The sequence below is a fragment of the Phacochoerus africanus genome, chromosome 15, assembly GCF_016906955.1.
Source record: "Phacochoerus africanus isolate WHEZ1 chromosome 15, ROS_Pafr_v1, whole genome shotgun sequence".
In the NCBI taxonomy this organism is placed as follows: domain Eukaryota; kingdom Metazoa; phylum Chordata; class Mammalia; order Artiodactyla; family Suidae; genus Phacochoerus; species Phacochoerus africanus.
In genome coordinates, this window is record NC_062558.1 from 86,371,471 (window position 1) to 86,396,728 (window position 25,258).

At 40.0% G+C, this 25,258-nt stretch overlaps 1 protein-coding gene across 5 annotated transcripts in view; it reads left to right on the forward strand.

Moving 5' to 3' along the window:
* The first annotated feature begins 358 nt into the window (after nt 1–358).
* The window catches only part of CCSER2 (coiled-coil serine rich protein 2), a 135,356-nt gene continuing 110,456 nt past the window's right edge, over nt 359–25,258 (forward strand). For all 5 annotated transcript variants that reach the window (XR_007132125.1, XM_047759578.1, XM_047759580.1 and 2 more), the window contains exon 1: nt 359–574. The gene's annotated coding sequence lies outside the window, so the exon portion shown is untranslated. The remainder of the gene's footprint in view (nt 575–25,258) is intronic.

Sequence of the window (25,258 nt, forward strand, 5' to 3'; positions counted from 1 at the left end):
ACTTTTCGGGGTCAGGAGGTTTAGTTGACAGGTTTGACTTCAGTTAAGCGGCAAATGTTGATCCAGGAGGCCGGCTGAAGGTGGTTCAGCCACCAATCTGGAGTCACAGATGGATCCCAGCAAAGGCCTGAGTCAGGGGGCATAGAGGCAAGGTCAGAGGAGGTGGGCGGGTCCCCAAGTGGGGGCGGAGCCTGGGAAAGGCTGGTGAGAAGGCGGGGGCGGTGCCAGAGGTGGGCTGAGGCCGGATCCGGGCGGAGGGGGCGGGCTCGAAGGCGGGGCCTAGTCACATGAGGCTCGCGCCTGCGCAGGCCGTCCCGGGGGGCGGGGCTGCGCGCGCGCATTGCGCGGGCCCGGGAGGGCGGAGTCCATGCAGGCGCCGGCCGAGGGAGGGGGCGCGGTGGCTCTGGAGTCCAGCGCTCCCTCAGGCCGTGGACGTGATGCTGGCTGCTGCGGGTCAGGCGGTGGGGCCGGCGGGGATGTGATGGGCGGCCCCTCGCCTCACCTGCCGTCCTGGGGCCTGTAGGTCGCTGGGCGATCCGCAGCCGGGCAGAGGAGGCAGTGCGACCTCCGCACGGTGAGAGCCGGGGTCGGAGCGGGAGCCGGGGCCGGAGTCGGGGCGGGGCGAGCGACCGCGGCTGCTCCGGGCGGGGGGCGCGGTTTGGTGCCCAGGCCCGGGCGTCTAGGATAAGGCAGTGGCGTCCTCTGGTCTCCTGCTCTCCAGAGCTACCCCCTGAGCCCCCGTCAGCTGAGGCCGAGAGGGCGCGGAGCCTGGAGGCCGGACTTCCCTCGCCTCTGGGACTGTGACAGGCGCATAGGGGGCCTTGGGCCGCTGGGTTTGCGGCCCTTCTCTCAGGAGAAATCAGGGCGCGGCTGAGGTACCCAGTGATTTCAGAACCAGGATGCTTGTGAGGTTGATAGAGGGGAAGTACTTGGGTTCCCAGAATGACTTTTTTTAATTGCTGGGCCCAAACAAAGACACACCCTGAAACATCCTGAGAGAAAACTTTGGTGGACCACACCGTTGCCATAGGTTCAGATGCTGCTTCTCTCTCCTTTTTAGGCATCTGCTGTTTTTATACATACATACAGACAGACATATATATTTTTTAATGCACCTACTTTTTTTGTCAGGCGAAAAGGGAATGACTCTTTGAGGGTTTGATGGCTAAGCGTGAATTTGAATTTCAATAATTGCAAATTCATCTTTGTAGGCTACCCAGCCAATTAGGCTTGCTGTTCCTACACTAGGCCCGAACAGTGTGGAAATTACTGATGCAGGGACTCTTAGCAGTCTCAGATTAGAATGTGTATGTTTCATTTCTGTTGGTGAGATAAATGGAGCTTAGACTTTTCAGAATAACCCTTTGGGAAGTCATTCTTTTTCTTTTTTCCTGAGCATTAAAATATTAATGGAACCTATTAATTTTGCCATTTTTCCCCCCCATTCTTAAGCATCATCTTTTAGGCTAGTTTAAAGAGAGTTGGGTGGTGGTACTTCTTCTTTAACCAAAGGGAATTTAAGATACCTTTTGCAAAAGATGGTCACAAAAGTCATAACTGTAATCAATATATGTATTATAAGGATTTAAACATTCTTGAATGTTTTGCTTGTAGTCAGTCTTAGACATTTTCACTGTTTGCCTCTTTTATTACTTAATATCTTTAGTATTTTTGGCTTGTTTTCTTTGGTGTTCTCAACAATACTGATGTCAAATAATTTTTTTTTTGTCTTTTGTCTTTTTTGTTGTTGTTGTTGTTGTTGCTATTTCTTGGGCCGCTCCCCCGGCATATGGAGGTTCCCAGGCCAGGGGTCGAATCGGAGCTGTAGCCACCGGCCTACGCCAGAGCCACAGCAACTCGGGATCCGAGCCGCGTCTGCAACCTACACCACAGCTCACGGCAACGCTGGATCCTTAACCCACTGAGCAAGGGCAGGGACCGAACCCGCCACCTCATGGTTCCTAGTCGGATTCGTTAACCACTGCGCCACGACGGGAACTCCAGATGTCAAATAATCTTTAGATAAACACATACTTTCTTGAACCCTTTAGATGTGATGTATACTGTTTTTCTTTAGTGTTGTATTAATATGCCATGGTCAGAAACCACCAGAAGCCATCCTGAACAGCAGGAGCTCTCCATTTAAAAAAACACAACAAAACAATTTATCCTACCTTTTCACATTCAGACCTACATTTTCTGTTTGTTGTCCTGACTCATCTTCTTTGGTTGGTGGAGAAAGAGGACTTTGATTCCATGTTTAAAAGGCCGTCAGTGACTCTTCATAATTTGTGTTTGATAAAAGTCAGAGTACTTCATGATTTCTGGTAATTGCTTGTGTTGCTGATTTCATCTTCTACCATTTTGCCTGCCCTCTCCATACAAAGACTACTTAGAGTTTTCTGAAGATGATACCTTCTTTTGTGGTTTTACACTGTTGGCTCTATTGAGAATTCTTCTCTATCTAGTAAACAACTTGCCCTTCAATACTAACCAAAATATAACCTCTGAATCTTGTCCAGACAGCTTACCCCTGCCTTGTCTCCACTGATCCATTAGTACATTGTTCATTCTGCAGTTAGCATTTGTCAGTTGGTAGTTAATGATTTGTTAATATGTCTGTCTCCACCAGACTTTTGGGCTTCTGAAGGGAAGGGACCTTTACAGCTCTAACACATGCTGTTGTATGGCACAGGGGCTCACAAACTATTTACTTAATGAATTTTTGAGGAATGCCCCTAATGTTGAATATAGTTTTAACATAAGCAAAATATGTTTACTACCTCTTTCCATGTTAGAAAACTTAGAAAAGAGGAATGCATAAGTTATTTCAAAATTTCCAAGAATAAAGTCAGAGTTGTTGTTGCTGGTTAGAAATGAAACCCAACTTAGGACAGAAATAACCATATGTTTTATGACATAAGGATAAAAAGGGTAAGGCCACCAGTAGGGATTGCTGCTTCTTTAATCTTAGAACCTTATTTTGAGACAAAGAAATTTGCCCAAGGTCATGCAGATAGAAAGGGACAGAGGTGGGATCCAATCCAGGTGTTTTTGACCATCTGTGCCCTTGCCCCCAGTTTCCTAATTCTAAGTCTTGTTTTATAATTACAGTGGGGAGGTTGAGGGAGTTGGTCATTTATTGGTCAAGGAGGTCTAGTAATAGAATATTGAACTTGAAAGCATTAATAGATTATTTGGTTTTAACTTTTAAAATTTTACGCATTAAACAACTAAAGCCCAAAAGGGCAAGTAACTTGCTTGAGGTTATTTAGAGTCACCCGTATCCCACATCTCCTGTCGTCATGCTTGTGTATTTTTCATTATTCTATGGTACTTTGGGGGAAAATGAGGAATTTAACCATTTTTCAGTGGGAGAACAAATGAGCTTCCACTGTCACCCTCCGGGACTGCTTAGCTGCCTGCCACTCCTGGGATCTTAGAGCACTTAGGGCTAAGAAACATGATTCATTTGGGAATATAGGAGAAACCCAACCTTCTCTATTCCATTTGTCTGTAGAGTTTTTGATCTCTGTGCAGGACAGAGTGCCCCATAATTTCTGCTCACCATATGGAGACCCAATGTACAGTTACATTTTGATGGTAAAATGAGATTTAGTAAAATAAGGTTACAGCTGGCCAGTAGCATGGCTCAAATTACATATATGGCTAGTTTGTACAAGAGAAAAGCCTGTCTGATTATTCCTATGTGATTGATTTTTTTGGGAAAGAGAAATTGTGATTTTTATGCTTTTGAATAGTTAGTTTTAAAATGTGAGCTTTCTGTGGTAGGCCTGATCAGTCCCAACAGGTTTATTTCTCATATATACATGATTTTGTACTGTAATCAAAACATAAATGTTTAATATTTGCATTAATATTTAATATTCTTATGCTAATGGTTTTTGTACATTTAAATTATACAGTGATACAGTGAATTGATTTACTTATTTTTAATAATTGGACATCTAAGCTGTTTTCCATTTTTCACGAGAGGCAGTTAATGTGTAGATGTCCTTTGTTTTGCTTCTTTCCTTTAGGGTAAAGTCCTGGAAGGGGGATTATAGGGCTTTTTGTCACTTTTGGAAAATATTGCCAGGTGTATTTCTGAAAGGTAGTATTGATTTACACTGCTTCTGTCAGTTTGGTTGATCAGTTTATCTTTTACCTTTACAGGCTTTTGTTTTTAATTTTTTTTTTTCCTAATGGGTATAAGAGTACCTGCTATCTAAGATCATTATACAAATAGAAAAGATGTAGTATTTTTCTAATTTTATTTTCTTCTTTGTATTAATTGTCCTTTACCTATAAATTTACTGGATTTTTCTTACCATTTTTCATTAGTACCTGACATAAATATATCATTCTCTGGAAATAAGTTTGTAATCTGTTGTATTTTTGTTATATTGTTGTAGACTTTGCAATTTTAAAATTATTAAAATTGCTGACTTAAAATTTTATTATTTCATCTTTTGATTGTGAAGTCTGTGAACAAATGTCACTCCACCATCTGGTGAATGTTTTTTTTCTTAAGTTTTTAGAGTTCGTTTTATGATATGTATATATCTTCAACAAATGACACATGCAGTTGAAATTGTATTTAATTTATGTGGATTTTATAGAGAATGACATGCTTTTAAATATCTAAGTTTTCATTGGTAAACTGCTGCCTTTTTTCTTCTTGAACTTGAATAGGACACAAAAAACGAAACTAATCTTTTTTTTTTTTATAAATAGGTACTTGTTTTTTAATAAATGTAGTAAATTTAGGCGAACCAAAAATTTCATGAAAGCAGTATTTTGGTTGATTGAAGTTTTTACTGGTTCAGAGTTAAATAGAAGATCATTTCTGATTTAACTCCTACTGTTAATCATTCTGAAATATACGAAAATAAAACCTTGGTTATGTGCTTCCTTTGGGGAGTAAGACATTCTAGATGGACGAGACAACCCTGGGGTAATAGTTAACATTGATTGGAGTGCTGGGTGTTTTGCGGGTACTTGGATGGAATTTCTTACTTATAAGGGCCCTAAGAAGTAGGTTCTTTTCATCCTCTTTTTGCCAATGAGAGAGGTAAAGTGACCTGCCAAAGGTTAACATAGCTAGTAAGCTTTGGAACTAGAATTCAGACTGTCTGCTTGCTTTTAAAGGGCTTTGTTTGAAAAGTATGTTATCTTATTTTGTCTGCTAAGCATTTGAACTTATCTCCTAGATACTGGAAAAATATTAGACGTTTCAAAGCGAGGGGATGATATAGTATGTTATATCTTTTAGGGAGATGGCTAGTGTGGCAATGTAGAAATATATCAAATAGTGTTTTCTGATAGTAAGCGGCTGAAGTAGGTCTAATGAGGAACAAAGCCTGAATTGCAAGTTGGAAGTGGAAATCAGTGGGTTTTATGGAAAGATAACAGGGCTCAGTAACTGATATGAGAGTGGGAAGCTGGAGTGTTGATTTGGACTTATTGAGTGGGGTAATGACAGATGAACATGTGCTCACAGCACTTTGTTATATTTCTTTCATAGCATTGGTTGTGATTTATTGTACCTGAGCTAGTGACATATCTACCTCCCCCACTGGATTATGTGCTTGTCAAGGACAGGGACTGAGTAGAAGGCATGCGCTCACACAGGAAGATGGCAAGAGACTGAACCTGGTGTAGGAAACACCAAATCACCAAAGTCACAGAGTGGCTGGAGGAAGAGGAGCTCTAGAGAGTGACAGCTCTCAGGAGAAAGGGGGAGAGCCATAGTGGAGGATTAAAGGAGGGGTGTTAAGGAGAGGGAGTATTAGCTCAAAAGTAAACATAGAATGTCCCCTCAGGTGACAGTTTTGATTGGTGCCCTAATGTGATTTGCCCATGGCCAGTGGCTGTATAGAGTTAAATTGACTTTACTTTGTTATTGACTTCTTTTCCCCCAATACCTTTCTCAAAGTATCCTGTGGCCTCTTTTAGCTTCTAACATCTGCTTGCTGCAGGCTCTGATACTGGGGAAACTCAGCCTATAGAGAGCAACCAATCAGAACACTCCTTTCTTTTTAAGTGAATTGACCAATCAAGAATATGATAGGTGTAATCTCTGAGTTTTCAGTTCTTCTCTGCCAAGTTGATTGCTTTTGAATGCCCCCAAGAGTTACATCTCTGACTTGAAGACTTCTAATTGGTTATTTTGATATTTGGAGCCATTGGGGAAGCCAGAGGATTCTTAAAGGCTGCATCCATGAAAGCTGAAGTTTGATTTCACCTTTTCCATATTGAGCCATAAGTTAGTTTGAAATATGTGGATCATCTTTGAGGATTTTTGATCTAAAATATATCCCACAGAGTTCCCTGGTAGCTTATCAGGTTAAGATCTGGCATTGTCACTGCTGTGGCTCAGGTCACTGCACTGCTATGGCATGGGTTCAGTCCCTGACCTGGGAACTTCCTGGGAGTGGCCAAAAAAAAAAAAAAACCGCCCTGGGACTGTCATTCCAAATAACTAAGAATCTCTGTTCTCTATATAGTTCTGTAGTTATCTAAGATATGGGGACTTGTTTTAAATTTTCTTGGTCACTCCCTAACTTCATATGTCTGTTTTTCAAAGAGTCACTTGGAAAATGAATTTGTGCTTGATTTCTTCTGTTACCATTTGCTTCAGAGCATCTTTGTCCTTCATATTCTGCCTTTTCCTTCCTAGTATTCATCTGCCCAGTTTCTGTACTTGGTAAGTAGAATGAAAGTGAAGCTGGCGGGGGAGGGGGGGGGGGCGGGAAACATGGATAATTATACCTCTCTTCCTCTCTCTTTTCATGGTTGTTAACACTCTTGTCTCCCCATCACTGCTCCCAGCTGTACCTTGTGGCATGGTCTCCTGCCCCATCTCTTTAACTCTATGCAGTACAGCTCTTTAGCTGAGGAGTGCTGGATATCTTAGAATTTTGGTCCTTCTGTGATCTCTCTTTTGGTGTCATAATGAAGAGCCCAGGTGACATATTTTAACAGATGCATTCTATTCCATAGAAAATCTACCTCTCTTTAAAATATAAAAAATAAATCCAGATCCTGTTTATTTGAATCCTCTCTCTCTTATGCACACTCACACACATACACACTCCTCCCCCATACCTAGATCCCGCAATCTTTGATGACTGATACCCTAGTGAATGCACTGAGACAATAAAGATAGGCAGACACCAGAAAGTACTTTAAATTGTTGTTGTCATCGTATTAATGATATTTGGTTGCAGCCTGAGTGCTTTGGGGAAATTGGAGAGCTTTCTCTGACCATTATGTCTTGGCAGCGAGTGCTAGGGTTGGGAGTTACAGTTTTCTCAGAAGACCCTAGTTTAGAAAAGCAGGGACTACTGTTCATAACAGCTATTTAAGTGTGTAGAATGGGTCTGGTGATATTTTGGTCTGACTTGGTAGGCCAGCTTACAGGAAACATATCCAGGTACTGTTTCTTTTCACAGAATAGGGAGGCAGGGATGGCCATTTCTTCTTTCTTTTATTTTTAATTTTTTTCCTTGATGTATTTCCTTTACTTTACAAATAGTCTGGACTTATCAACCCTTATTTATTATTGACACTAGCTAGAGTTGTAGTCTTGGCCATTGTTGTGGCCGCTTTGCAGTTGACATTTTTTCAGGACATGAGGATTTCTGCACTTTAAATTTCCTCAACCCAGGCTTTGAGACCAGATCTTGAGTCTGGATTTTCCCCATTTGTGCCATCTATCCATCCAACAAATATCCACTGGGCACTTGCTAGTAATTAGGTAGTGAAGGAAACACATTCTCTAACCTTGTGGAACTTATATTCTAATAACAAATTATAGAAAATAAGAAAGTATATATGTAAAAATGTCAGCTGCTACAGTGCTGTGGAACAAAAAGCAGAATAAGGTGGAAAGAACTTGTCAGGGGGATGCTGCTGTTTTACATAAGGTAGCTAGAGAACACTGCAGTGATGAGTGGTGTTTGAGCAGAGATGTGGAAGAAATGAGATTGTGATGGGCACAGTTAGTACTGATTAAGGTACTCTAGAGAGTGAGCGTGAATGTAGAAGTCCAAAGACTTTGCTCATGGTACTAACAGAGACAGAGAGACTGGGAGAGGGAGAGTTAGAACTAGCAAAGGAGAGTAAAAAGCACCCTCCGGAGCAAAATTAAGATCAGGTGGTATCCCTGAACCCAAGGGAAATGTTTTATTAAGAAGGAGGAAGTGAGTGATCAGTTGTGTCAGCTGTTATTCAGCTGCTATTAGATCAAGGACTAACTTGTGACTTAGATTTAACAGTATGAAAATCATTGGTGATCCTAAATTGTTCATGGTGGACTAGGGGAGATGAAAACTTGATTGGAGAGGGTTTAAGAGAGAACTTTAGGAGAGGAATTGGAAATAGCCCGTTCTTTCAAGGAGTTTGCTCTAAACTGAAACCAAGAAAAACAAGGTGATAGCTTGAGGGGATGTGGAGTCAAGGAATTTTTTTTTTTTTTTTTTTAAGGGCCGCACCGTGGCATGTGGAGGTTCCCAGGCTCAGGGTCCAATCAGAGCTGTGGCCGCCAGCCTACATCACAGCCACAGCAACTTGCGATCTGAGCTGCTTCTGCGATCTGCACCACAGCTCATGGCAACAACGCCAGATCCTTAACCCATTGAGCAAGGCCAGGAATTGAATCCCACAACCTCATGGTCCGAGTCAGATTTGTTAACCACTGAGCCACTACAGGAACTCCCAGTCAAGGGAATTTGACAAAAAAAATTACAAAAGCCATTTCTTTGAAAAATAAATGAAATTAATTTTATCCTGATTTGTGATCCCAAGGTCTGTCTATCATTATCATATATATGTTCTTATGTACTGAGTTCTCTTTCTTTCTTTCTTTTCTTTTTTTTTTTTTTGGTGGTCTTTTTAGGGCTGCACTTGTGGCACATGGAGGTTTCCAGGCTAGGGGTCAGTTGGAGCTGTAGTTGCTGGCCTATGCCACAGCCACAGCAACTTGGGATCCGAGCCATGTCTGTGACCTACACCATAGCTCATGGCAATGTCAGATCCTTAACCCGCTGAGCAAAGCCGGGGATTGAACCTGCAACCTCTTGGTTCCTAGTAGGATTCGTTTCTGCTGTGCCACAATGGGAACTCCCGAAATTTGTTAAATGGTCTTTGCTGTTGTTGTTAGCCTTTTTATCTGTTAACTTTCCACTGATTGTCATTCTCAGCAGTTTTGCAGTTTTAGCCATGTGGTAAGTTCTGAATTTTGATATGATGGTCTCTGCTTGCTGTGATAGTCTGATCATAAAGTATTTGTATAAATGAAGTAATTTTTTAAAAAATTTATTATTATTTAAAAAAATTTTATGGCCGCACCTGCAGCATATGGAAGTTCCTGGGTCGGGGATGGAACCCATGTTGGATTCTTAACCCACTGTGCAACAGTGGCAACTCCTAAATGAAATACTTTCAAGGGGAAAACTTAATGGCTGTTCTTTTTCCCTTTCTTCTTTTCTAGTGTCCCTGACTGTACTTTTGCTGTAATTGCTTCTGATGATTGAGTTGTTATCCAAGATGAGTTTGAAACTCATGTTGAAAGCTCATATTACAGTTACAGCACTTTATGTGCCTTTTTCTGTTGTTCATTTATGTTTGAGTAAGTAGTTGTCAGTACTTAGTGCTGGAGCATTATTGCAGTTGCTTCTTTATTGTCTTCATTGGTTTTCCTCCAGATTTTCTTTTCCCATAGCCACTGATCCATGCTGCTGACTTTTGGATTTTTGAAACAGGTTCTATTTTTGTTTTAAAAATAATTTGTGGCTCCCTGTTGTCTATGGAAGTTATTAGTTCATCCTAGTTTGCTTTGTTTCCATCTCCTGCCTGTACTTGCACTCTGCTTTAGGGGGTTTGAAGTGCTTCTTAGGGAATTCTAACAGACATCTGAGATTTCTGACCACAGGACTGCAGGATAAAGGTCAAATTCCTTACTAGTGTTTAGAAGGTCCTCCATGAGCTGTGACCCTCATCTTCTGTCATGGTTCCACGAAGATGAGAAACTCTGATGTCTCATGCTTTTGTACATACTGTTCTGTTTGTTTGTTTTTCCAGAATTAGCTATCTTGTTAAATTACTTCAACCTTCCCCCACCCCCCAGGGCTGTACCTGTGGTATAAGGAAGTTCCCAGGCTAGGGGTCAAATAGGAGCTACAGCTGCCAGCCTGAGCCATAGCCACAGCAATTCGGGATCCTAGCTGCATCCTGCACCACAGCTCATGGCAACGCTGGATCCCCGACCCACTGAGCAAGGTCAGGGATCGAACCTGAACCCTCATGGATACTAGTTGGATTTGTTTCCACTGCACCACAACGGGAACTCCTTGATTGACGTATTTTATATCCACTTAATTTGTACAGAATATGTAAATCTTAAAGGTAGAATATTTTGTTAAATGTTTGTTCTTATGAGCAAATAAGATTCGTTGATTATTTCATTATGTATCTCAAATTTCTGTTTTTGTCTGAATATCTAAATGTAGTCAATCCTTGAACAACACACGTTTGAACTTCGTGGGTACACTTATATATGGATTTTTTCAATAGTAAATACTACAGTACTATATTATTGTGGTTAGTTAAATCTGAGTATACACAGGGACTCAGTACGGGGAGGTGGATTTTTGGCTCTGCAGAAGTCGCTCTTCCTAACCCCCTTGTTGTTTTTTTCTTAGTGTGGTTTCATTTTTTTCTGTTTGATGTTTTTGTTTGCATGTTGCCCTTAGACATCCCCCCTCCAAATATATTTTAAACTCATTCCCTAAACTGGATCTTAACTTTTTCATTAGTGTTTTCTATATCATCATCTTATAAGTCACTTAGGTTCCTTGGCAGTAATTTTCAGTCTGTTTCACTTCTATGTCTCATTATTACTGAATTGTTTTATAATTCAACAGAATTTTTTTGGCCTCTTCTTATGTGCCTGTTTTTGTTAGTATTAGTGATTAGTGACTGAATAAAGGTCCCCATCCACAGGTGATTATGATGCAAAATGGTGAGTGTAAATAAATATAGAAATGATGGAATATCTAGGGAACCCTGGGATTAGAGAATCTCTCTCTTTTATATATCCCTTAGTTCTTACTTTGTCTACTGCCAACCTCTTTCAGGCCTTCATTACTATGTTTTGATAATATTAAGACTACTTTATAGAAGTTACTGTTGTGGTGCAGTGGAAACGAATCCAACTAGTAACCATGAGATTGCAGGTTCGATTCCTGGCCTTGATCAGTGGGTTAAGCATCCAGCATTGCTGTGAGGTGTGGTGCAGGCCAGTAGCTGTAGCTCCGACTGGACCCCTAGCCTGGAAACCTCCATATGCTGAGGGTGCAACCCTAAAAAAAAGAACAAAAAATGTCTACTTTATAGCTTATAACTCTCTGGTTATTCTAGTTCATCATGGATGCTATCACCAGAATAGTTGTCTCAAAAAGAAAAAAAGTTACATGTTTTTCTTTTCCTCACAGAATAAAGTCTAAAATAGAATAAAATTTGGAATGCAAAGCCTTTGGCCCAGACTTCCTTTCTTGTCTTCTGCTATATGAACCTTCTGTTCCAGCAAAACCCTTCTGCATTCCGTACCAAATGCCCTTTGCCCTCTGCCTTTTTTGTTTCCCCCTCCCATCAGTGTTTTTACTCTTGCCTCCTCTTCTTATTGAAATTATATCTATCCTTGGACGTAGTTCCTAACAGTTAAATCCTGTGTGAACCATTTAGATAATCATGCCCATATCCTTGACATCCTCTTTTTCTTTGCCTTCCATGATATCATTCTCTCCTGCTTCTCTTTCTTACCTCTTCTTTCTCAGCTGTCATTACTAATTCCTGTCTCTTAATGTTCTTGTTTTCTGAGGTTTCAGCCTGACCTCTTTTGTTCCTCGTTGTTATGCTTTCTTGAATATGTGTTATTTTTTGTTGTCTCATATCTGTTTCATTTATTCAGTCTGCTTTCTCTCTTGAGCATTTCAGTCTCTATGTTTGCTATTTAGAATGCCCACCTGATTTTCAACAGAAAACCTGAGACTTAAAACATCAAAAATTAGTACATGGTCTTCTCCAGACTCACATATTCACTTCATTTCATGCCTTGGTCAATGATGCTGGCAGTCATTCCGTTATGCAAATTATAAACCTGAGAATCATCTTGACTTGTGTTCTTCTATCCTTCATTTTCCTTTGGCTGTCAAGTTCTGCTGATGGAGCTCTTCCTTCTCCATTCCCTTTACTGTTTCCTTGGGTCAGGCTCTAATATTCCGCGTAGACCATTATAAAAGCCCCTTTGAAAGTAAGTCTTCTCCTTGGTCCTATATTTTATAGGAAATGCATGTTGGTTGTATCCATTAGGAATGCCACCTGAAATAGTGCTTGAACCACAGACCTTGTGTATCCATTGAAGGTCAATTTCCTAAATATGTCTATTAGGGGACATTGTTAGGAAATAATTTGTGCTTTTTATAAGAAATTTGTTTAAGGGTTAAGAATATGACTTGTAAGAATTAGTTGGGGAAAGCGGTAAAAGATACATGGGTAAGTGCCAGAAATGATCTTTTAGAACATTTTCTCAATGAGCTAGAAAAGACATTAAAAGTTTGAAATTAGGAGTTCCTATAGTGGTGTAGCAGAAAGGAATCTGACCAGAAACCATGAGGTTGCAGGCTTGATCCCTGGCCTCACTTAGTGGGTTAAGGAGCCGGTGTTGCCATGAGCTGTGGTGTAGGTTGCAGACGCGTCTTGGATCTGGCGTTGCTGTGGCTCTGGCGTAGGCTGGCAGCAACAGCTCCGACTGGGAACTGCACCCTAAAAAGACAAAAAGACAAAAAAAAAAGTTTGAAAGTAACACTTGGTACTTCGTATCCAAATGCCAGTTAAAGAACAGCTAAGTATAGGAGTATCTTGAAACTATGGATAGATAAAAATGGGGGCTTTAGTGTGGGGAATTGTAAGCTAATATATTTGAGTAGTACTTTGAAGAGATGCTGTTTAACTGTGAGTTAATACCAGGAGAGACTCCTGATATCATTGTCGGATGTTTCTGGAAGATGCTGGCCTAATATACTGATGCTGCAGATGTGATAACATAATCATTGTACCTCTCCATCGTCTAACATGTTTCATAAGCACAAGTCATTTAGTATTGAATCATCATTTTCTGAACCCAGATATAGTCAGAGAAGAGCTCTTTAGTTTCTTGAATTTTTTCTTGGTTTGTAACAGATTTTAAATAGAACTTGTTTTGCTTGTAACATTTAAAGAAGTCCAAATTTGCAGAAGAAAACACTTTAAAACTTGAGTCCTTTATATTCTGGATGATGTAGCACATATTTCAAAATAATTGAATTTTACATGTTGGGAGTTTTACAAAAGTTTTAAGTGTATTTTTATTAGGTTTTGCTATTGCTTCATTGTCGTTCTTTATTTACTTTCTGATAAATTTAGGGTTTGAGTCTGGCACTAGATTTTCACTTGGAAATTACCTTGGAAAATTGATTTGAGCATTCTCTTTTTGTTTTTGTTTTTTAGGGCTGTATCTGAGGCATATGGAAGTTCCCAGGCTAGGGGTTGAATCAGAGCTGCAGCTGCTGGCCCACGCTATAGCCACAGCAATGCAGGATCTGAGCTGAGTCTGCAACCTACACCACAGTTCACAGCAGTACCAGATCCTTAACCCACTAGCTAGGCCAGGGTTCAAACCTGTATCCTCATGGATACTAGTTGGGTTTGTTACTGTTGAGCCACGATGAGAACTCTGAGCATTCTGTATTATAGCATTTTAAAATTTAGAGTTGGGTAGGTGCACCATTTTGCCTTGTATTCTGCCTATGGAGCTCCCTTGTGGTGGAGGTAAGAATGAAAGGAGGTGAGAAAGAAAGGAAAAAAGTCTTCAGAGGGAGTTCCCAAAGTGGACCATGTTGGCTGAGTGGGCATTTTTTTTTTTTTTGTCTTTTGTCCTTTTTAGGGCCATATCCACGGCATGTGGAGGTTCCCAGGCCAGGCGTCAAATCAGCGCTGTAGCCGCCGGCCTACACCACAGCCATAGCAATGCCACATCTGAGCCGCATTGGTGACCTGCACCACAGCTCACGGCATTGCTGGATCCTTAACCCACTGAGCTAGGCCAGGGGTCGAACCTATAACCTCATGGTCCCTATTCAGATTCATTTCCTCTGCACCATGAAGGGAACTCCCTGAATGGGCTTTTTTTTTTTTTTGACAGGCCTTTTTTGTTTTTAATTAAAAAATTGTATACAATTTTAAAGGTTACCTTCCATTTATAGTTATTAGAAAATATTGTCTATATTCCCCATGTTGTACAGTATATTCTTTTTTTTTTTTTTTGTCTTTTTGCCTTTTCTTGGGCCGCTCCCATGGCATATGGAGGTTCCCAGGCTAGGGGTCCATTTGGATCCATAGCCGCCGGCCTACGCCAGAGCCACAGCAACGTGGGATCCGAGCCGCGTCTGCAACCTACACCACAGCTCATGGCAGCGCTGGATCCTTAACCCACTGAGCAAGGCCAGGGATCGAACCCGCACTCATGGTTCCTAGTCGGATTCGTTAACCACTAAGCCATGACGGGAACTCCTATACAGTATATTCTTGAGCCTATTTTATATCCAATGGCTTATACCTTCCATTCCCCCAACTTATATGGTCCCTCCCCCACTGGTAACCACTAGTTTGTTCTTTATATCTGTGGGTCTATATCTTTTTTGTTGTATTTACCAGTTTGTTATATTTTTCATATTCCATATGTTATACAGCTTTATATCTTTGATTTATTTTGCTTAGTATAATGCCTTTTGAGTCCATGTATGTTCCTGCAAATGGCAAGATTTCATTCTTTTTTATGCATTTTGAGCCAAGGGAGTAATGTGGCACCAAGACTGATAAGGAGTTCTGAAAGATTATAGCATGGTCACAGATCCTTGGGTGGTTTGGTGTAAGTGGAAGGCAGAGTTTGCTGGGTAGTGGTGGGAGAGAGCTGCTGCAGAGGAATAAAAGCCATATTTTGAAGGCTTTTGTAATCTTAGCTGCATTTGCTTACTGTCCCTCTCTCTATGGACAGAATATGTGATTTCTCTTAAATTTCAGTTTGTTTAAATCTGCAAAATAAGAGTAATGAAAACATCTACACTGCAGGACTGTTATGTGATTTAAATGAGGTAATGCAGGTAGGTACCTGGCACAGTAATTCTCAATAGCTGTCACCTGCTGTTCTGTTTTAAGGTATTTGTTCTTTCATGGGTTACTGAAGGATTTTAAATTTAAGAGTGATGTGATCAGATTTACAATTTTAAAATATCAGCTCTGGGGGAAACTATAGGGATGGATTGAAGGGAAAGAAACTAAAGATAGGGAGTTAAGGAAATTTATGCTAGAGTACTGGCTAGAGGTGGTGAGATTCTAGATTAAGGAATAAGCAGAGTTCTCTTGTGGCATAGCAGGTTAAAGATCCAGTTTTGTCACTGCAGCATCTTGGATTGGTGCTATGGCGTGGGTTTGATCCCCTGGCCTGGGAGCTTTCACACACTGCAAGCATGCCCCCCCCCCCCCCCCAAGAAAAGGGAATAAGGTGGTGTTGGAGAAGATGAAATGGGGTTGAGAATTATTGTGAATTGACATGTGCACTGTATTCCATGGGTTGGAGAGATCTTAAAGGGAACTAGGAGAATCCACAGCATGTATACATGTAGACAGAGTACCACTTTGAGTAGGAAACATTGTATTCTCCTACTCATAATAAGAGAGGGCAGAAGAGGGTAATGACTGAGCTGAGCTGCCTGCTGTCCCCTAGATGGGGTTGGAGCATTTGGGCAACTCTAGGGGAGTCCGGAGCATTAACTTTGGGCAGCACACGAGGTCGTGTGCCAAGTGACAGGAAGCTCTCATGAGTGGAAGAGATAAATGACATAGCCCACAAGTAGACCTCAGCGGTACCAGGCATGAAATAGAGGAAGAGCTATTCTGACCTAAGGGGTTGGAAGGACAAGCTGGCAGTGTTATATTTGGATTTGAATCTCTGAGTTTTGGTTTTTCTAAGTACAAAAAGAGGATCAAGCCCTACTAGGGACTCATGTAAGTTTTGTTAATATTATGGGCTCAGAAGTATCCTTTATTTGTTTATTTTATTTTTATTTTTTGCTTTTTTTTAGGGCCACACCCATGGCATATGGAGGTTCCCGGGCTAGAAGTCCGGTTGAAGCTACAGGTGCCAGACTACACCACAGCCATAGCAGTGTGGGGTCCCAGTCGTGTCTGCGACCTACACCACAGCTCATGGCAATGCCAGATCCTTAACCCACTGAAACTGCATGGTTCCTAGATCGAACCTAGTCGAATTCATTTCTGCTGTGCTATGATGGGAACTCCAGAAGTATCCTTTAAGTATTTGGTATTTTAACATTTTGATAGTGGGACATTTTGAGTATTACCATATAGTCATTTTGGGTAAACACGTATTTCTACACTATAGTTCTATTTTTGAGGTATTTTATATGTATTCTCATTTAATCATATTTTTGGCAAATTTAATTATAGCATTTGAAAAACTGCCTTTCAGAGTAAAATTGTTACTTTTTAACTTGTTTCCTAAGTTGAGTATTTTTATCTGATATAATTTAACTTAAAAGTTCTTTCGCAATAGAGAACGAAGTTCCTTCTAGAATATTGTATTTTTTTTGTCACCGAAGTGTTCCTTGCCTTGTTTGACTAGTTGGCTAGTATAGGTTAAATATAAACGTACTTTGATTTTAAGGTGTGGTTGATACTCAGGGCTCAGCCTTTAACTCTTCATCAATCATATTTTGTGAAATTATTAATTATTTCTATTATTGAAGTAAACTAAATTTTGACTTTGTGTATAGTGTTATTAGCATTTTCAGTTCTTTATCAGCAAACTCTAGATGTTTTGTTTCCTTTGCTATTGAATTAGAATAAGACTTTTTCTACATATTGTTATGTACAAGGTAAAAAAAGAAAACAAACAAAACCTTTAACCAGAACTGTAGTCATAACCTACTTAGATTTTTTAAGCAACTTCTATTTCTTCACTCATTAGCTTTGAGTGTTTTTTCTACACCTTTAGGAATTAGAAAAAGAAAACAAAAACAAATATGGTGTGGTCGTTTTTTTCATGAAGCTTCCAGTCTAGTAGAGAAAGTAGACATGATTTTAAAGATAAAATAGTTTGGGAGTTCCTGTTGTGGCTCAGTGGTTAACGAATCTGACTAGGAACCATGAGGTTGCGAGTTTGATCCCTGGCCTCGCTCAGTGGGTTAAGGATCTGGTGTTGCCATGAGCTGTGGTGTAGGTCGCAGACGTGGCTTGGATCCAGCATTGATGTGGCCGTGGTGTAGGCTGGTGGCTGTAGCTCTGATTAGACCCCTAGCCTGGGAACCTCCACATGCCACGGGAGTGGCCCAAGAAAAGACAAAAAAAAAAAAGGTGGTTTGATAATTGCTATGCCCAGAGAGGTTATGGGAGTGTTTAGGAAGAGCACTTAATCCAGGTAGATATCACAGTAGTATGCTAATTCCACCATGAGATTTATTGCTATATATTACATGAGAAGAGAAAATGTAAAACTGAAGCACTGTCATCCAGCAGCCTGATATACATCAGAGCATAGGATAAAGAACATTCCAAAGAGCAAAAATATAGATATTGTACTTCATGGGAGATTGCAAATTGCAAGAAACCATTTGCAAGAAGCCTGTTATTACAGTCTTCACCTCTTATCATGCCATCTCTCTCTCTCTCTCTCTTTTTTTTTTTTTTTTTGGCTGTGCCTGCGGCCTGTGGAAGTTCCTGGCCCAGGGATTGAAGTCAAGCCACAGCAGTGATAACACTGAATCCTTAGCTATTATGCCACCAGGGAACTCCATGCCATCTCTTTATAGAGCTATTGTATATGCTTCTTGTCTCCCTGATGGGACAACTACGCTGGATAATGAAAAGACAAGATTGGTTGGGACGGGGGGAATACATATGAGATGGGTTGAAAAGAACTGTAATTCTTTAGCATGAATAAGAGAAATCTTAGACTCACTGCTTAAATTTTTTTTTAATTTGTAAATTACTTCATACTCAGAGAAGTCACAAGTATAAGAATAGTATAAAGAGGACTTCCTGGAGTTCCCGTCGTGGCACAGTGGTTAATGAATCCAACTAGGAACCATGAGGTTGCGGGTTCGATCCCTGGCCTTGCTCAGTGGGTTAAAGATCTGGCGTTGCCGTGAGCTGCAGTGTAGGTCGCAGACACGTCTTGGATCTGGCGTTGCTGTGGCTGTGGTGTAGGCCGGTGGCTGCAGCTCCGATTGGACCCCTAGCCTGGGAACCTCCATATGCCATGGGAGCGGCCCTAGAAAAGGCAAAAAGACCAAAAAAAAAGAAAAAAGAAAAAGAGGATTTCCTGTCATGGCGCAGCAGAAACAAATTCGAATTCGACTAGGAATCAAGAGGTTGTTAAGAATAGTATAAAATCCCATCATGGCACAACGGAAGTGAATCCGACTAGGAACCAAGAGGTTGTGGGTTTGATCCCTGGCCTCACTCAGTGGGTTAAGGATTTGGCAGTGCCATGACCTGTGGTGTAGGTCACAGACGCAGCTTGGATCCTGTGTGGCTGTGGCTGTGGTGTAGGCTGGCAGCTGTAGCTCTTATTGGACCCCAGCCTGGAAACCTCCATATGCCATGGGTGCTGCCCTAAAAAACAAAACAAAGGAGTAGTATAAAGAGGAATTCCTGTTGTGGTTCAGCAGGTAAAGAACCCTACAGGATGTGGGTTCGAGCCCTAGCCTCACTTAGTGGGTTGAGGATCTGGCATTGCTGCAAACTGCAGGGTAGGTCACAGATGAGGCTCAGATCCCCTGGCTGTGGTGTAGGCTGGCAGCTGTAACTGATTCGACCCCTAGCCTGGGAACTTCCATATGCTACAGGTGTGGCCATTAAAAAAAAAAAAAAAGACTAGTACAGAGTCTTTATCCAGATTTACTTATTGTTAGTATTTTATGCCATTTACTTACCATGCTTTCACATGTCTACATATACATGTACATGTGTACATAAATGTTTACGTATATATGTCCTTATATATGCCCACACATGCCAAGCATTTGCATACATCATGATACTTTACCCCTGAATACTGTGTCATGCACTTCCTTAGAATAGGGTTTTAAAAATATTAATACAACCACTGTATAAACTACTTCACTAAATTTAATGTTGATACAATAATTTTTTTTTTCCTTTTTGGCTGCTCTGCAGCATATGTACTTCTAGGGCCAGGGATCAGATCTGAGTTGGATTTGCAACCTGTCCTGCAGTTGTGGCAGCGCTGGATCCTTTAACCCACTGGGCTGAGCTGGGGATTGAACCTGCATCTCTGCAGCACTGGGAGATGCTGGGAGACATCCCATCACTGCAGAGATGCCACTGGTCCCACGATAGGAACTCTGTTAAAAATTGATTTGAGTCTCCTTTGTAGCCTTAACCCCCTTCCACAAACTGCCATTTAGAGAGCAGAGAATGAATTATGAGAGATTTTTGGTAGAAATTTTCTATTAAGGGTCTAATGAAAATCACAGAGACTTAAAAGTTGGATTCCTCTTTTATTCCACATTTCTCTTTCCTCCAGTCTTTATATCTCAGAGAATGGCAGCATCATTAGAACAACCATTAGTTATTCAGGACAGAAACCTGAAAATCATCCTTGATTTCTCTCTTTCTCTTTTTCCTCATCCTTTGCATTTAGCCAAGTGCTCCAGCTCTTATCTCTTTCTTTCATCTTGAACTCTTTTGTTTATTATTTATGTATTTACTTATTTATTTATTTGCTTTTTAGGGCTGCACCTGCAGCATATAGAGGTTCCCGGGCTAGGGGTCCAGTCAGAGCTACAGCTGCCAACCTACATACTCCACAGCCACAGCCACATCAGATCCAAGCTGCATCTGTGACCCCTACACCACAGCTCACGGCATCACCAGATCCTTCACCCACTGAACGAGGCCAGGGATCAAACCCCCAACCTCATGGTTCCTAGTCGGATTCATTTCTGCTGCACCACGACAGCAACTCCAGGAAGATGTTTTTAAATAAGAGAGGAGTTCCCATCTGGGTCAGTGGTTTACGAACCTGACTAGTATCCATGAGTACGGAGGTTCAATCCTTGGCCCGGCTCAACGAGTTAAGGATCTGGTGTTGCCAGGTGAGCTGTGGGGGTAGGTCGCAGATGTGGCTGGGATCTGGAGTTGCAGTGGCTGTAGCCTAGGTTGGCAGCTATAGCTTCTATTCACCCCCTAGCCTGGGAACCTCCATATGCTGTGGGTGTGGCCCCAGAAAGACCAAAAAAAAAAAGAATAAGAAAGGAGAAAATGTACTGCTTATAATGTCATTGCAGCTACAGTTAAGTGAGACTTCAGTAGTCTACATTACCTCTTCTGACTTGGATATTGCCTTTTAGTGTAATCTAAGATTGCCTGTTTTGTGGGCTTATCACACATTAACGTATTTGAACTTGTCAACTGAAATTGCTAAAGTTAAACTAAAGCACAGAATTTATTTTCTTGAGATTTAAAAGCATTTTACTTTTTCTATGGTGACATACCAAATTGGCTTAGAGACCTGAGATAGACTGAATGACTGGTCAGGGTGTTTTTTCCTGTCTAAGTTATTTCTTGAAGGTACCAAAATCTTGGACTTATTTAAATGTTTTCTACCAATACTGTAATTCCTAATATCCTGACATAGGCTACTACTTTAATATTATTTTTAATCAGAACTAATAATTAAGTGGTAATTATAACAAGTTTAGAAAGTTTTTTCTGAGAAAAAGCTTACTTTTATACAATAGCTAGCATATTTAAAAACAAACCTAAAAATAAATTCATGCTTTTGTTTTTAACAGAGAAATATCTTTAGAATTGAATTATTATAATCTTCAGACTTAAATATATTCAACACTTAGATTTTCTTCTCATAAAAGCATTATTTTATATTTTCAAGCCAAAGTAATAGTAACACCATTGGATATTAGTTAAATCCAGAAAATAAAATTGATTGAAATTATTCTTTTTAATTGATATGTGATAAAATCAGGGTTTATTAGATATGCATTAAAAAGATAGGTAGACATTTAAAAAGAATGATGGGCTTGAGAGAGGGATTTCTACCTTACCGTTCTTTTATTTTATTGAAATGTAGTTGATTTATAATGTGTTAATCTGCTATGCAGCAAGATGATTCAGCTATACATGTAGATATACAGTCTTTTTCATATTTCATTTCCATTATGGTTTATCACAGGATATTGAGTATAGTTCCCTGTGCTATTCAGTAGGGCCTTGTTATTTATCCATTCTGTGTGTAATAGTTTGCATCTGCTAACCATAAACTCCCAATCCATTCATCCCCTACCTTGGCAACCACAAGTCTGTTCTCTCTCTCTGAGTCTGTTTCCATTTTGTAGATGAATTTATTTGTGCCATATTTTAAATTCTACATTTAAGTCATAGCTCATGGTATTTGTCTTTCTCTTTCTAATTTACTTCACTAAGTATGCTAATCTCTAGGTCATCCATGTTTCTGCAAATGGCATTTCATTCTTTTTTATGGCCAAGCAGTATTCCATTATGGGTACATACCACATCTTCTTTATCTGTTCATTTGTTGATGGATATTTAAGTTGTTTCCATATCTTGGCTATTTTTGAATTATGGTTTTGTCTGGATATATGCCCAGGAGTAGGATTGCCGGATCAAATGGAAACTCTATTTTTAGTTTTTTAAGGTACCTCCATTCTGTTTTCCATAGAGGCTGTACCAATTCTTCTTTTTTTTCGTCTTTTTGCTATTTCTTTGGGCCAGTTCCGCGGCATATGGAGGTTCCCAGGCTAGGAGTCGAATTGGAGCTGTAGCCGCTGGCCTACGCCAGCAGCCACAGCAACGTGGGCTCTGAGCCGCGTCTGCGACCTATACCACAGCTCACGGCAACGCCAGATCGTTAACCCACTGAGCAAGGGCAGGGACTGAACCTGCAACCTCATGGTTCCTAGTTGGATTCGTTAACCACTGTGCCACAATGGGAACTCCCCAATTCTCACTAGTAGTGTAGGAGGGTTCCCTTTTTTCCATACCCTCTCTAGCATTTATTATTTTTGTAGATTTTTTAATGATGGCCATTCTAGCCTGTGTTTGTTAGCACCCCACTGTAGTTTTGATTTGCATTTCTCTATGTCTTATTGTTCTTTGTATCTAGTAATTTGTTATAAATGGTTGTTGAGGGAATTCTGAAAGAATTTGTGGGCACAGTCTATGTTAGAAAAGCTGGCTCTGTGGTCAACAGACTCTGAATGGCAAGTCTCTTAACTTCTTGGACTGAATTTCCTGTATGATTGGTAATTTCCCAATTCTAAAATTCTTATTTATTAAATTTAAGGTACACTGTATGGCAGTGACATTTTTAAGGACATAGAGGTTGTTAATAGCAATTTTATTTGTTGTATCTAATTTTACTTAGAATATTTTTCATGGTAAGTATTTTTCACTGGTTTATCTAATTTTCAAAGCTTATCTATCTTTAGGCACACTTTATTATTTATAAGTGGAGTGAAAATAAACAAAAGGATTTTTTTCTCTGACATAGTAACTGGACAAGAGTTTGAAAAGGCAGAGGGGAGATGAATACATACTTTGTTTTTAAGTTTGTGTATAAGACTGTACTACCCTTATGGTAGGCTCTAGCTTTATGTAGTTTTTAAATTTAAGTGAGTTAAAGGAAAATAAATTTAAAATAAATATTCAGTTCCTTAGTCAGTCTAGTTACATTCTAAGGCTCAAGAGCTGCTTGTGGCTAGTGGCTACTGTATTGGACAGGACAGATATAGAACATTTCCATTTTTGCAGAAAGTTCTGTGGGTAGTGCTAGAATAAGAGATTGTAGGGGATGGGATTATTCATGACAGTGAAAGCAGACAAAATGGTGACTTTTGTGCGCACATTCCTTTTCAGGCTAAAGAGGCCAAATCTTAAAGAGGGGTGCAGGAGAGGAGGTGTGTGAATATGGCCTGAAGACATATGGTTCTTTTTTTTTTCGTCTTTTTTTAGGGCCACTCCTGCAGCATATGGAGGTTCCCAGGCTAGGGGTCTAATTGGAGCTGTAGCCACCCGCCTATGCCAGAGCCACAGCAACGCGGGATCCAAGCCACGTCTGCAGCCTACACCACAGCTCTTGGAAACACTGGATCCTTAACCCACAAGCAAGGCCAGGGATTGAACCTGCAACCTCATAGTTGCTAGTCGGATTCGTTAACCACTGAGCCACAACGGGAACTCCCATATGGTTCTTTATATTGGCATCAGGTGACAGTGTCTACTCAGGTCAGCTGGTTATGGGAGAAGCACTGGGGACAAGGGAAAAATGAGGGGAGCAGTCCCCTGGCTGAGGGGCAGCTAGTGTGCATAGTTTTCTGTATATGCAGAAGTTCGTTGGTTGGATCTTTATGTTTTAGGAGTATCTACACTAAAGAAGTTTCTTAGACATTGCAGTAAAATGTTTTATCCTTTTATATTTTACAACTTAGAATGTTCAGAATATTTTACATGCTGCATACACATACATACAACAGAAACTAAAGTGTCATGAAATTGTCTTCACTATCGTGATGCCTTCTGATACTTTTTGTTGTCGTTGATTTATTAATGACTGATTCTGTTAATGTGCTGTGGCAGCCTAATTCTTTTTTTTTATGATTTTTATTTTTCCATTGTAGTTGGTTTACAGTGTTCTTTCAGTTTCTACTGTACAGCAAAGTGACCCAGCCATACACACACACACATATATTCTTTATTTCACATTATCCTCCATCGTGTTCTATCATAGGTAACTAGATACAGTTCCCTGTGCTATACAGCAGGATCTCATTACTTATCCACCACAAGTGCAATAGTTTGCATCTGTTAACTCCAGATCCCCAGTCCATCCTACTCCTTCCCCTGGTATTTTTTATTTTGTTCTGTTCTTGTTGTATATTTACAAGGATATCAAATCATTATTAAGCAGGAAAAAAAAAACTGCTTTAGAATATTACTACAGTAAATCTAACTTCCAAAATTTAATATAAAAAAGACTGAAATGTTGCAAAATTAATTTTAAAAATCCAACTGAACATTATAAAAACTGCTGAAGCTGTAACTATCTTAGATTCTACATTGGTTTTCTTGTATGAAACATTTAAAAAAGCAAAAATGTTTACATAAAATAATTGCATTTTATAGTACTGTTTTGGGTTTTAACAATTATTGCAGGCAAGTTTCTCACTCTGCTCTAAGTGAACTGAATGTGACATGCCTCCTTTGATCTAACAAGTAAGAGACATTAGTACACACACATGGAATCACTCCACATGAAGAGATTGAGTCTGTCTCCATTTTACAGTCTTTAATCTACCTCAATCTTTCATCTACGATGATAGAATTCTGATAAAACATTTTGAGATTTTATGGAACTTCTGTCCTCCTTTGCTGGTGTTTTCCCTCACAGGGGTCCATTCTAGTATTGTTTTGCAATTCACCCTAAGTAACATAATAATTTTTTACCTTCAGACAGTTTTGATTTCTCAGTTAAATCAATCAGAATTTCCGCTTGTTTGTTTTTCTCCTTCAAACAATCAGTGCCTACATGTATTTGTATACTCTTCCAACATCTCTTTACCTTCTCTTTGTCCTATAATACGTTTTAGATTTCCCTGAAATTTACCTGCTACCTCTTTACAAAAATATGTCTTCTTTCATCTGTCCTCTCGTCTCGCTCAGAATTTCCCAGTTGTCATTGTATAGTTTCATTTTTCCTTATTTGTTCCTTAGCTTCCTTTTAATGATTAAGCTGACTGGTTTCCAGTTCAATATCTCTGTATCTCTCCTTTTACCTAAGATTTCTTCCCCAAACTGCTTTTCAAAACTTCTCTCTCCATCATTTGAATCAGACAGTTCTACTTCCAGTGCTCTTATGTCATCTTCCTGTTTACAGAATTGCTTTTCATTTTCCTCTGTTTATTTTTTAGCTACCTCTAATTCCTTTAGAAGTATCTTCTTTGACTTAATGTACAAGAGATTTTAGTTCTTTTTTTGTTTGTAGTAGTTCTGTGTTCCATTTTCTTGGCTTTAGCTATGTTTGCATAAAGAGTTATTTTAAGATACAGTTCCTACCCATGTTATAATTCATTGTTAA